The sequence below is a fragment of the Labrus mixtus genome, chromosome 23, assembly GCF_963584025.1.
Source record: "Labrus mixtus chromosome 23, fLabMix1.1, whole genome shotgun sequence".
In the NCBI taxonomy this organism is placed as follows: Eukaryota; Metazoa; Chordata; class Actinopteri; order Labriformes; family Labridae; genus Labrus; species Labrus mixtus.
In genome coordinates, this window is record NC_083634.1 from 5,410,639 (window position 1) to 5,423,163 (window position 12,525).

Here is a 12,525-nt window from a genome sequence, read left to right on the forward strand (position 1 = left end):
TCAAACTCTCAGAGCTCACTGAAGACTCACAGCAAACACTGGATCGTGTCTGAGAGGAGGAGGAGGAGGAGGAGGCAGCTCCATGTGTACGTCCTCCGCTCCGTGCAGCTCCCACAACTACACACAAGTGACGGTGCGTTCAAGGGCAACTCGGAAATATCCTCCTCGAAGGAAACCCTTCAAACAAACAGCATATGGCTTTCTGTGTTCATAATCAAAGCCACATTTATTCATTAAATACAAGTTTTGCTCAACAAAAATTAAGGCTATACTGCTATGTATAATATATGTATTCCAAAAGTGACCTCATCCCTCATCACCTTACTGCAAGAATACTTGCTGGAAATCTGCAAAATCATGGCTACACTGCGTTGGGATGATGTCACACTATTACATAGCTGACGCGGCTATCTCCATCTGGCTTACAGTCCGCTTACCAAATAAGGGTACAGTTTGCTGTGGAATCGCAAACAAGGTCAGGGTTTACTGTACAGAACTGTACAGAACCAAACCGGACTGCTTGGTGGATCAGGGTTTTTAAAAGGGACCCTCGGATCGGTATCATTGGCACCCCAACAGAAGGGTACCAAAATAGTAGGACGGTACGGATCCCTTCTTTTGGTTCCATTCCAAAAATTTGACGGTGGAAAAGCCAATAAATGGGTACCGAGCTGAGCCGGACCGCTTGGTGCAAACGGGGCTTTATTGTGTTTTTGTGATTGATTGTACAACTCTTTGGTCAACCTTTAAATGTGCTTCATGATATTTGAATGGGATTGGCTACACTGATGCTTTGAGCTGCTGTTGCCACAACAGGTAGTAACAAATCAAGAATGCAGGATCAGATCAGCGGCCATTATCAATAACCATCTTTACCTCAGGTCATCAATCTCTGACTGACACTCCGACTGAGGGTCAGTGCTGGCTGGGTTACACATTGCGTTGGAGCTGTTTTCCCTGCAGCTCCTCGGTGGTATAGAGCATTTTTGTTTTTCTTTTCTGGATTTACGCTCCTGAAGCCGGGCATTTGATTTATGTGTCGGCCCTGGAGAAAAGGCGCAGACATTAGAAAAACAGACCAGGGGAGATACATTTCACATCTTGTTGAAATGAAAGTACACAGGGGATGAGTGATGTGTGGGCCGCAAGAACATCCACTCAGCAAACACAGCTTTTAAGGGATTCATTCTGACATTTTCAGACAAGGTTGTGGAAACACAGAACTGGGAGAAATCAAACAATTATTTGACGGCCTTTTGAAACCTTTCCTCTGTTAAAACTTTCTTTACAATCACGTCCCACCTTTTACATCTCTGGTGCATTCTGTAGCAAACAATTGGATGATTTTGTGAACTAAATGCAACTCTGCTCTTTAGAAAACATAAAAGCTACAGGAGAAAAAGAGTCCATGCTCACACAGGTCACCATGTGGTGAACACTGAAGCTTCAGTGTTTATCCAGCTCTGCATCGGTCTGTAAACCTTTCTGTGTTCTAACCTCTCTCCATTTTTCAAAAGCATCTCCAATATTGATCCTAGTTTGAGCACGTTTCTGCTCGTGGAGCTTATTAGAAACATGCAGAGGCTTTTTAGGTCGGGTACAATCACTTCTATCTGAACCAGTTCTCTTGCCCGCTTCCATCACTGCCATCGCTGGGTGTTAGAAGAATACAACTCATTTCCTGGATGGATGCATCCAAACCATAACTGCACGAAACCTGGAAGTTAGCATCCATGCTGAAATGTTCAATCTACTGAGGTGGACCCAAAAAAGACACACTGAATGACCAGGAGGGTTCAGTCTACTGAAAAGTCCGCACTCCATACTGAACTGTGGCTTTTCGGAAAGTGTCCGTATGAATGCGGTGTGAAAAGCGCTTTGAGTAGTCAGAAGACTAGAAAAGCGATATCCAAGCTCGGGTCCATACACCATTTTAAACATGGGAGCTGATAGGGATGCCTTTGCTTTTGCAGCCAGCCTCAAGTGGACACTTTGCAGTTTTTTGTACCTCAGCATTGGCCTCATTTTTTAATACTGGAGGTTTCTCTAAGTGGTAAACTGTCACCCTAAAAGAAACATGTTTGTGTGCATATATTGGAAATCTTTTCATGTAAATTTAGCCTCATAAGGGGAATAAACAGGCTTTAATGTGTTTGTTGACTCTCAGGTGATGCAGCCGCAGCCTTACCTGCTGAGTGACTGCACATATTGGTACGAACCTGAGCTGCTGTATAAAGAGGCCCGCTGTGAGCCTCTGAATCAGGCAGGAGGTGTCTGGGGGGGGGGGGGGGGGGGGGGGGGGGGGGGGGGGGGCCTGTACAGTGCTCCTGTGAAAGACCCTCACATGCGTTAACTTTCCTTGAAATACATACATGCACAACACACACAAACTGCAACCGCGTTTATGGAGACAGGAATACATTTTCTGGCTGAAAAACAAGTTGACAGATCGGGGAGTCCAGAGCAAACAGCACACGGAGAGCGCGGAGGGGGCGAGTCTCCAGCGTGTCTGCACATGTTAGCAAGAGTGAGAATAAATTAGTGAATCATCGCCCTGCACCTCACCGCTGCAAACAGAAATGCTTACAATTCCTCCTACTTCTCAAATCCAATTCACAGATGAGAACTCATCATTGTGGGAGAGATGCGTTTCCTTAGTCATGCTATAACCGCCCACTCCAAGACGTGACCTCAAGCACGCCGGCTTCCTTGAAGAGCAGCGTGATCTCATTCTCGGTAACCACAGCCCACGGTTAGGACGCAGTGGCACAGGAAATGAAGAGCCTTCAGCGTGCCATCGAGCATAAAACTCACAGAGGCAGCTTTGACCCAACAGATGCCAGGCAGCACCCCTGTTTCCAAGAAGTCCTTTGTTTTTTGGTTGGTTGCATAAAGCAGCAGGAGAAGGGCCTGCACACACTACTGCCAAGCCCACGCCCCTCCTACATCCACACTGCACACACACCCACACACACAAACACACACTGGCAATACACTCTGTCCCTTTTGCAGCATACCTGACGCTGCACTGTAAATGCTTTATTGTTGGAAAGTTTTTTCAGGAGTTTTGGGAGGAGGGGGATGCCCTGATTGATCATGGATAGTTTAATTAAATTCCACACATAACTGTCCAGAAAGAATCTCTTTTATGTGACACTAATGTCTCAGGTTACAGCAGAGGTCGGACAAAGTTACACGGGCTCAAAGCGGATCGAGACTCTGATACACTTTACAGTAAGTATGGGATTTCACTCTGCTACTTCTACACACAGATAGCAAAGCTTTGGCGGTGAGATTCTTCACCATCTGTTTTTCAAGAACTCCACTTTAGCACGTTTTCCTGCAACTCATCCAAATTGACATCTTGGACAGTGGCCTAGTGGTTCAAAATGTCCCTGTTGGTACCATTCTTTAGTCATCTCTGAAGGCTGTCCTTATAGTGTTTTAAACTTGACCTGGTATGCTGACGGTGTCGCAAAGCTGGATGCTCAAACTAAACGTGGGCAGAGTTTCAGATCATGATGTAAACGCATGTTGGAGTAATCCCAGGATGAGTCTGCAGAGGGAGTTAACCGGCTTGTTCTGCAAATGACGCGATAGTTCCCCGACGGGAAACCAAGAAATTCACGAGACGGCCTCAAGCCTCTACGTAAGCCGATGAAACCTCTTACTGTATTTGTTCCTAAGTCTGTTTTCTTCTCTGGATGGATCGGGCTCCGCCCTTCAGAGACTCAGCACTTATTTGAAACAGAGCAGAGTGGAGTGGCGCTGCTCGTCATTCCTGGAGATGGAACGAGGGGCATGATGAGGAGACGGGAGCATAGACTAGAGTGGCAGCAAACTGGACCATAGGCTAGAGTCCGTGGAAATTGGAAGTTATCCTCAGTCGCCTTTGTATCAAACAGAGACGGACCTGCTGCTTTCTTATAACTGGAGGATGCTGTGTGAACTTGTTCTGTAAAGCTGTATACGCACTTCCAGTGAGATGACCTCGGCCCGCTGGAGAAGATACACATTATTATCAAAGTGTATTCTGTATGATCTCACTGTCATCTGCACGTCATTGGAAGCAGACGTTCTTTTCCACTACTTTTTATCTCCTTGTTATCAAATAAATAATAAATTCAGAAGCTTGATTTCTCTCTGTGCCAAGTCTGAACAGCAGCAGCGTTTCCATACATACCTCTCTGCCGTTGTAAAAGCTGTAACTCTGTTGGCTGCATTAGCTCCAGTAAGTCAACGGTTCCATGCGCTCCTCGACTTTGAACCAATACAGTGAAGTGAACCCCCGAGTGTAAGACGAGTCGGAGCTGCAGTGTTGACATGCAAGACTATAGAGGAACCACATGAGGTGCAGGACTCTGTTGTTGTGTCAGACATTCCTCAGAGAGGTGGCCGAGGTTCAGGTGAGGCCTGCAGAGCTGCAGTACAGTTCATCACCAGTGTGTGTGTGTGTGTGTGTGTGTGTGTGTGTGTGTGTGTGTGGACGAGCTGTGATCAGCAGATAAACGGGGAATGTCAGCTATGCAGAGATTTGACCAGGGATGCATTAGTGCAGCTCTTTGGCTCATGTAAAGCTTTGTAAGGAACCATTACTAACAAAGAAGAAAGTAAAGGCGGCGCTCGGCTTTGTTTTCAGAGATCTTAGAAAATCCTTGTTGAAGCACAAGCGACACAGATTTTGCAAAAAGATATTGGAGACCTTGAGAGAAAAGCTCAACGTCCTCAGATTAGCCGGCCATGAAGACGATGAAACTGACTGAAAACAGACTGTTGTGGATATGAGAGTTTATCCAACAGGGACTCTTTTTATTTTAAGGCGTACTGAGGTCTTGCACATTGCAGCAACATTTTTTGGGGCTAACCGAGGACAGCAGAACAAGCTGTGAAAGTTAACACTTACATATTATCACCTTATAAAGTTTATACAGAGAGCGTGTGAGCTAACAGCGCCGTGTTTGTCCGGGAACATTTGGAGCGTTTGCATTAATTTGGAGAACGTGTCTCTTGGCACCTTGTAAAAGTTGGTGTAATATTCACTCCTTTAGACACAGTGTACTCATTTCTATGGTCGACTAATATGAGAACACAAGCTTTACTTGTTAGTGTACAGTACCGTTCTGTTTCATTGTGTTACAAATCGCCCTCTAAGAATATTTAATAAGACTCTATGGTGGATTATAAAGATGTTCTATCAGTGTCCACAGACCAGCGTTACAAAAGTCAGGGAGTGATGTGAGATTGGAAACATATTATTAACATCTATAAACTACATTTTAAAGAGGATTCAATGGACTCCCTCACACAGGCAGAATCCAGAGAAGATGTGCAGAGTACTAACTCAGAGTCGAACAGTACCGGTACTGATATGAAAAAGTGAAATACCCTCCAACTCACAGAGAGTCGTTTCTCATCATGGCTGCAATCAGCTTGACTTTCTGCGGAAAAAATGAATGAATGGTCTGGCAGGAGAAACTCTGAAAAATTCTGCTGGTTGCGTTCACACACGCAGCTGTTCCTGGAAATATCAGGAGTATTTCAGGAGATTTCTGCTAGTGTTAAAGGCCTTATGCCTTATGGTTGTGCACCGATCACAGTATATAAATGTCCCCCCCCCCCCGCTCCTACTGCCTGAAGTGAATTCTCCTTATCATATCCTGCTGCGTTCTCACATCGGCTCACTCTGACTTTCTGCAGAAAAAATACAAGGAGGCTGGAGGAGAAACTCTGGATAAAGTCAGAGTGAAAAAAATCTACATTTTCAGTTCACACATACAGTTCCTTCTGGTACTATCAGGAGTTTTCTGCAAGCGTAAAAGCCCTAAAATTAAGCTTTCTTAGGCACATCTTTAGTATTAAGGGTAGCATAGATGCTACATGTCGCATGTTACTTATTTTGTAAATTATCGACGTGTATCTCAGTAAACTCTTCTTAATTGAACCTTTCAGTTTTGTTTCCCTGCTTCTTTTCTCGGTGTCGTCCACAAACACATCCGGTCCATCTGGAAACAACTTATTCTCCATCTTTAGCCCAACTGATCTCCCAAACCCGAGGCTGTGTGATCTTTAACCTTTCAGGAGATCCACTCCATATAAAAAAAAATCCTGCGGCTGTTAAAGGTTTTAACGAGCAGCAGGCGTTGGAAATAAAGAGCGATTAGGAAAAACAACAGCAGAGAGCCCAACAACAAATGAGCAGGCAGCTCCGTCTCCTGGCTTTTATTGGCCTGACTGGGCAGAAACTCGCCGATTTGCACACATTTCACATCTAGTTCAACAATAACTTGCACCTTTCGAGACAAAGGGAGGCATTGTGGAGAGAATACGCTCCTCTCAGCACGTCTAAGTTGGAATATTCTGTTGACTTTACAGAATAACTCTCAGTGGATGTTTGTAACAGGATCTGAAAATGATACAGACTTTATCGTCTCCATCAGGGGTCTGTAATCGGACTGCTTTGTCTGCGCGTCAGACGTGTCCTGGCACAGAGAGTCGACGGGCTGAGAGGAGAGGTCGTGTTTGTTCCTGCTCCGCTCGGTGCATGCACGCTTTTTTTTTTTTCCTCTCCAGATAGAATCGCTGACTGCCTGTCGGGCTTCAGTTGTTCTGCAGAGGTGAAGCAGAGGGAGCATTCTCACCTGTCAGCACAGAGCTGCTGCTGCTTCACAAAGAGACGGTTTCTGCGTGGGCACACACACACACACACACACACACACACACACACACACACACACACACAGTTTAAATGCTTTTAAGAAGCACGGGTGAAAGAATGATGAGCGGAAATATGAAAGAAAGAGGGAGTGGAGAGTCAGAATGGAGGGAAGATTATTTATTGAATCTATTATATACAGACTCCCATCACAAAAACACTCATTCATCTTTAGAATATGAGAGCATCTCGTCTTCTGCTGCCTCCGTTAGTTTTTTTTATGATATGAACCAACATTCGTCTTTTAAATGGTTTCTTCAAATCTAACACAACACAACAAATGAAGCAATGGAGGCAGCAGTTACACAAACAACTCCCGTATTCAGCATGATGAAAACAACTATTTTTGTTAGTGGAATCTGGTGACTGGTTCTGATTTAAAGAGTGACCTCTGACCCTTAAAGAAGGGGGTCTATCTCTGTAGGTATGCTTTCTGTAATGGTGTTAGACACTTAGAATAACAATCTGAGCCTGTCAGGGTGGGGAAAAATAATAACTATTAGTACACAGACTTTGTTGGAGAGTGCATTAATGCCCAAGGATTACAGCGTGTTTGATGGCTGCCGGCTAAATCTACTAAACCTTCTTTACCTATTAATCGTTAAGACCCCAAAATATTTTTAAAATAATACAGGAATCCCACTTTGAGGTTTAAATCTGAATGTGCCTCTTAAATGTCCCCTCTATTTCAGCCCTGCTCAGAACAGGCTGTTTCTGTGTCTGTACCTTTAAATATGTAAATGAGCGGTGTCTGACCACGCCCCCTCTCTGGAAGGGCTCGGGTGTCTCAGGCTTTCTCGCTCCATGTTCTATTGTTTACGGTGAGAAGGCAGACTTAGAGGGCAGAACAAACACCTAGCTGTGGGAGTGTCACCCACCTGGGGGAGGGGTTACTGCCCTTTGTGATGTCATGAAGGGAAAATCTCCAAACGGCCTGTTTGAGGACACATTTTCTGAAAAGTGGAGCAGGCACAAGGAGAGGATGGACTTTTCTCATCATTGGGGGGTTTGTAGACGGACTAGAGACACATATTAGAGTTAGAGAAACATGGAGAAGAGGATTTTAAATAATATGTGACCCTTTTGGAATCAGCAGCCAGAAACACAAGAAAAACCTGCACTCTAACTTAATGCCACACACATTTTAATAATCACAAAGATTTGCATAGTTGGACTATAATTTGCCAAAAACTTTACTGACAGTAAGCACAAGTAAGTGAAATCAGTGCCACCAGAAACAAGACATGAGATCTACTTGCACCCACGTTCTTTAAAAAACTCAATTTAAAGAGAAATTCCCCAGGAGCATCCCCAGAGAGGAACATGATGACAGCTGTGATTGTGATGGGGGGTGTCTGACTCCCTGAGTGCGAGCAGATGAGGAGGAAGATAAGAACAAACTAAGTGTCGAGAAAAGCAGAAAGCCACGCAGACAAACCCGTCGCCCCCTCAGGTTGAGAAAACGTGTTGAAGTGAAGGTATGCGTGAGAAGTGGACGAGCCCGTTTCATCCTCGAGTGGAGAGTACACAACACAGCTGCTGCAGCACGGGCCAATGAGGCTGAAGGCAAAAACAGACGGAGCAGACTGCGAGGGTTTGAAAAGGAATCACAGACGAAACATGGGATGGTGCGAGATAACAAAGTTTGAGTTTGGAAGATCGAGAAGTTGCCCTGGTTAGATTAAAGTGGGAGCTGGACAGTGTGCGGACCTTTTTCCTTTTTTCTGCAGTTAGTACATTTCTCGTCCTGCACCTGTGTGCATTTTGTCCACATGCGTTTCTTGTAGCCAGTTCAATTCTGAACATGATGCTGCTTGAATCAATAACTCGGGGTGGTTTCTTCATGCACACACTGTGGAGATTTAATAAAAGTACGAGTTATTTTCAGATTTGCAAACGTATCCTTGATTATTCAATTTTTTGGGGTCACCTCTACTGTCTAAGAACAACTTTATAACCTTTACAAAAACTCAACTGTTATTGAGAAATCATTTCTGATGGACAGACAGCTCTACTAAGCATTGTTATTGTTGCATTTGTTTTTGAGTTCAACACCGCTTGTGAATCTGCAGCGTGTACCAGCTAACGTAACAAAAGCCTCAATTGAATTAGAACAAATTAAATGGTTTGGACTGTTGCAGGTCGGTTGTCCCTGTCGGCCGCTGTGCTGTAGGTTAAGTATCAGAACATTGTCAGATTACAAAGTGGGCCGCCGCTTTTTGGAAACAGCTGCATTAAATCTTTTTCAGATAAGTTCCAGCCAGGTTAGAACTGCAGATCAGTCAAGATCAGATCATCACTTTTAATCACTTGAAAATAAAATCCATAAGTAGCTAATCAGGATTAATTAATGTCTGAAATGAAAGCATTAGTTACTTTAATCACGATTAATCTCATGCTATTTTGTCCCTTCAGGCTCACCGTAGATCGTCCTCAGTGTCTCCCTGTAGTCTCAGTGATGTAAAAGAAGGACACTGCTGCATCTTTGAATGTCTCATTTTACTTTAACAAACTCTCAGACAGCTCAGCTGACGAGTCCAAAGAAATATCCACCTTATGACATCACACATTGACCTATGACATCACACATTGACCTTTTGTTACTGTTCCTTTGAGATGTTTGACCTCAGTTTGGATCCCTAACCACTTCCTGTTTCTGTGCTTCACTTCATGTCCTAACCTTCACTCTACCAGAAGGGCCTTACTTTATTTCAAAATAAAAGCATGGGTTGAATTCAAACAGCAAGTAAAGTTCTCTCAGCTTTAAGACAGTACGAAAATTCAAAATAAAAGCCTAACTATTATTAATGTTTTAAAAATTGGGAAATTGGAATTACAAACATGCAATAAAAAGTTTGTATCGTTTGACAGCCCTACTTAAAATATTAATTGAACTAGATCTCCTCGTTTCCTCTCCCTAAACTACTATTTGATCGTTTTGGATCCATTTCTTTTTTTTCGGGCTCTCAGTTAATGGTATATATACTAAAAAAATCTTGGGTTTCCTTCGACGGATGGGCAGAAGAAGAGAGTGTAGAAAATAAAGATACCAAGCTGCAGAGCTGCATGAGTGAGAGGTAAACAGGGCTCTGATTCAACACTCACCTGACCTCTGACCCCAATATGTCTGGCCTGCTCACAGAGAATAGTCCTCTTGTGTTGAAGGAAAACACAGGTGAGCTAACATTCAGGCACCTTTTCACTCTGACATTATGTCATAACGCAGCAGCTGCAACTCAACACCGGCCTGAACCGCTGACCGGGCCGCACGGCGCTAATACTGCTAACCTGAGCTGACTGGATAATGAATAAGTTAGTGGCTGTGCGGGGTAAATCACTTCCACCGAGGCGATGTAATATCTATTAGTGTTAGCTCCTGTTGTTATTCCCCTGTGGAGTCTGCCAGCCACGTGCCCAGCTGCTCCCAGTGCAGCAGCAGCTAGCGTAGCCGCTGCTTAATGTGTTATCCAGTTGGCTCGGGTGACTGAATCAACAAGATCTGTTTTTACTCGGGGCATTTCTAGTCCGCGCGACCCCCACTTTCAGCAAAACAGCTCCCTAACGCACACGGGAAGGCCATCCGAGAGGCTCCCAGAACGTGGGGCGAACGTGCACCGCTTGGGAAAGTAGACACCCCGACGGCATGATAAAATTTAAAGTGCCGTCCTCATGAATTCAAGCAGGACATGAATTATTAGTCCAAATGTTCACCTGGAGGTTTCAGTGATCGTTCTGGCATCAGGTCGGTGTTTGTCTTCCTCGTTCTGGTGGTGACTTCTTCTGCAGATCTCCAAACGTTTTCCCTCCTCTGATCCTGATCTCCCCGCTGGCATCCAAGAACAAATACAAATGTAGACACAGCGCAGGCTGAAGGAGAAAACAGAAGCAGGATTTATGCTCACACGGGGACACCTGCTGCAGCTCCAGGCGAGTCTTGGGGTCCCGACTAAACTCCTGCAGGAGAGGACAAGGAAGGATTGTGAAAATAAATATAAGGTTTCTAATGGAAAGGGTTAGGCACCTGTTCATTTAGTTTAGAATATCATGCACTTTATTTTCTTCTATTCATTATTAGGACTCGAGTCATCGGTGAGGGGTTGCTGAGGTTGATGCATCCTCTCCCTGAATACAGACACAACAACAACAAGCATCAACGTTAAAGAGTTTAAAGTTGTTTCCTCCTTTTTATGCAGAATTATAAATGTGGTACACGGGTGCGTTTTTTTTCTCAACGTTTATACCCTCAGTACCCATAAAAAACCCATATAAGTGGTGACACTAGCCTGGTGCATGTCACTAGGTATCCCTGCATCAACTGACGGGCACAGATGGCCTAGCGGTTAGGTCGCAGGCGGGGTTAGAGTCCGACCTGCCGCTTTTTCTTTCAGCCCGTCATTCCTCACTCTCTTTCCTGATTTCCCGCTCTACCACACCGTCCATATCCAAATAAAGGCAAAAGACTTGAAAGTTTGGAGTCCACTGTTGTGTAACAGCTCGTCCTCTATTGAAACACTCTGTTATAACCTCTCCCTTCCAGCTCTACGTGTGTGCTCAGAATATTTCCACATTTAACCATCGGCACCCGCTGATTTCTGCATCACACAAAAAAACTGTAACCACAGTTCATTTATCAAAACCTCTCTTTAACCACCCACGACGAGCAACAATCCACCTCCTGTCCTGATTACTAATCTTTCTCCTCTGTACACACACACACACACACACACACACACACACACACACACACACACACACACACACACATCCTGTCTTCTCTAACACACTCATCTTGTTTGCAGGGTGTGGCAGCAGCAGGAACTACAGAGTCTGCCTACCTGCTCGTTCAAAGTCATGACTGCACATTACATCTCAGTGAGCAGCGTTATCATCAGGTGTGTCGAGGTGCTGCACACTCTGACCCTGCACGTGACAGAGGGTAGGCTCATGCAGATTCAGTTCTGGGTATGATAGTAAGCAGGGTTGGGATGAATTTTTTGCACAATCCTAATATGACTTTTTGTGTAACAGCAGGTGAAACAGTTTGAATCAGTTCAATTTATCTCGCTCTTTTCATTTACTTTTCATCCCACTTTTAAGACCAACCAAAAAAAGGCTGCGTCTCAAAAGGTTTTCTGACACAGTTATGGAGCCCTGCGTTAGTTCAGGCACAACACGGTTGTCCTGCCCGCAAGCGGCCATCAGCTGATCTGAGAACCGCCCCAATGCAACCAATCATTATCACGCTCTGACAACAAGGCGATCTATTTAAACCATCCTCACTCCTCATGCATCACATCCACTCTGCTGCTAGACTCTGCTGTGAAGTTCTCCCTCCACCAGCCCGACCTCCACCAGCTGTCAGTCTGCACATTTTATATTCTAGGATGAATTGTTTGCTTGTTATGTCTGCAAGATGTCAACTGTGCAAACCATAAGTGCAATAAATGGTTCAATCTATGACGAGAGTATTCCTGACTGAAATGTTGTTTTTATGACACTTAGCACAAACTAGTTCCTCTAACTCCCAATGAGGCCTTTGCTCATTAAACCTGTACTTTCTGTGCAGGTAATCCCTCCTCTAAACACTGTTTTTAAACATCTGTTGATTCACTGATGACAATATTCCTCGGCTCTCTGTTCTGAAAAGCAAACGCTGACATGAATCATCTTGTTGAATCCCAAACAAAGCAATACACCGGAACCAGAGGTCATAGCCCGCATCAGAAACAGTCAGAGAGGAGAGTTTACTCACACAGGTTTACAAATACACTGCAGGAACTGATGCCGTCCTTTCTTAATCCTTTAAAAAGTTG